We start from the raw sequence: 2313 nt of genomic DNA, 5'->3' as shown, positions 1-2313 counted from the left end.
TAACAAACAAAACCAAACTCTTTATAACATACTGACCTCCAGAAGCAATAAGGGGATGCTGGAAACTAGACGAGTTGAGGTGCTTGGATTATGACGCATGTTCTTGGCTTCCCAAGAAGGGATTTTTTTCTTTCTTTTTGTCTAATAGGATACAGGTTCTCTCTGGCCACTGAGGTCTGTGTTGATTCTGTTTGCTCTTCACCAAATGGGACAGTTTAATGAAGCTCCTCCTCCCATTCCTCCAGATAACCATGTAATGTCCTACTCAACAAAACTCCCCTCAATTGGGGCACCCAAACTTTGCAACCCGGAGGGGCCATGTTGGCAGCTCGCCAGGAGCTGGAGTGCATTGCTAAACGTGCATGATTTTCATAATTGCCAATAAAGTGTGACATCCCCAGCAGTAAGAACCTTGGAGTTGGTAGCTGTTTGTACCCTGATGATATAGGCAGAAGGCACCCAGAGCTGCTTTATAGGGCCCATTTACTGCGTCTTTCGCATCTCCTTCCCCTTTGAGTGCATTTCCCTTCCCTCCCCTATGCAAATTTACCCAAACTGTTTTTTTTTAAATACTACCAAAGAGCCAGGTGGTGCTTGTCCTACTGCGAAAAGGTAGTACCAACCACCCCGTTTATGAATAAGAAACGTCCGCTCCTAACACAACAGAACTCTGTGAAATGTAAAGTCCTGTTGCCCCAAAATGTTTTATTCTTTAACTAGAGATTCATTTTAAGAGGGCTTTGCAGTGTGTGAAATATATTTGCGTTTTCTGCACATAGAAGGTTTTTACTTCTCAGATATGTTCTTTTTTCAGGTCAGTTTTCTAAGCAAATTAACCTGTTGGTACATTGAAGTTTCTCCTTGTATCAGGAATTCTGTGCCAAGGGCTTCATTATATTTCTCTTTTTTGGTGTATGCAAAATGTTGAGAAACAGTTAGGTTCTGGCATTATATAAATGCTGAGCTGTTACCTTTTATAGGGAGTATAAAACGTCTGTTTTGCTAATGTATCCTTGATCAGGCCTATTTCTGCCCAAGTGATAAAGCATGAGCTTCATAATTCAAATTAATTTTCAGATACCTTTCTCTAGGACTTAAATTCAGGTATTTCAAAAAGCGATACAGTAAGTATGCATGTTACCCGGCTAACCTGGTGAAAATGTAATTCTCCATCTTCATTCCATATTTTGCCAGTGATGAATGAATAAAAATAATGCCCCCATTTTGCTGCAGACGTACTAGAGATGCTGCAAAAAAGGTGGCTTACCAACAAATGGCCAAAATTTGAGAGGAAAGAAATGTAAATAGAAGCACTAAAACAACAAAATAATGGAGCCCCTTTTATTAAAATAGTCTACCTCTACATGTTTATCAGACGTTAGCAAACCCCAAATGTAATCTGCCTTTTCTCTTCCAGTTGCAAAGTCCATGTAACTTTGCATGGGTTTCTTCCCAGAGGAACACTTCAGTGCTCTTCCCTATTTTGTTTTTCTAACCTTCATATAAATACTCTTTCTATGCCAGCAATGCAGAGCCGAAGAGCAGCCCTCTGATAACAAACCAAGGTGCATATTCCCAGTGCTCACAAACTACCTTACAGTAAACAAACCAGAGAGCCTGCATGAAGGATGAGATAGGAACCTGGTGCTAAGGAAAATTGATTTTTTTCGTTTCAAGCTTCGACAGTGGTGATTAAATTGTTGCAGGGAAAGAGAAGAGGAATCTACTTTAGAAATTATGAAAAATACGTTCTTGGGGTCCTTTTTAAATTACTCTTGTGGGAAAAAAAATCAGTTTGAATGCATCTCTGGAAGGGTGGTTCCTTGATAGGGGGCTAGAAAAAGCCATTCCAAAGTGGGCATTAATTACGCAGACACTTACCCACTGAACTAGCCTAGTCACTGCACTCCCTTTCCAGTCCCCCATGGAATCTGTGCTAGGGTGGGTTTCCTGATTCTCTAGCTGGAGACTGCTGGCAGAGCAGTGCTGTGCACCATCTGTGTGTTAATGGAATGTTCTTTTTATAGATCTATATCAAAATAAAATTATTTTTCATAACGTTAACTTTCAAAATTCTAGCTGCTCTGAATCTACAAGAAACTGGCTGAACTCTTGTGAAAATGTGTCTCTTGCATACCAGTAATAAAAGAAGTTTTACTCATGTAAAATACATAGTAATGGCTCTGAGCTGTAATATCCATAAGCTCTGTTACCCTGAAAATAAACTGGGTTCTTTGCTGGATAGAAGCTACTTGAATGAACATAGGGTCTACATGACAATGATACTGCTTTATTTCTTGGATGCACAGTTCA

The sequence above is a fragment of the Lepidochelys kempii genome, chromosome 25, assembly GCF_965140265.1.
Source record: "Lepidochelys kempii isolate rLepKem1 chromosome 25, rLepKem1.hap2, whole genome shotgun sequence".
NCBI lineage: Eukaryota > Metazoa > Chordata > Testudines > Cheloniidae > Lepidochelys > Lepidochelys kempii.
The sequence above is the reverse complement of the archived record's forward strand: the minus strand, read 5'-3'. Positions refer to the sequence as shown.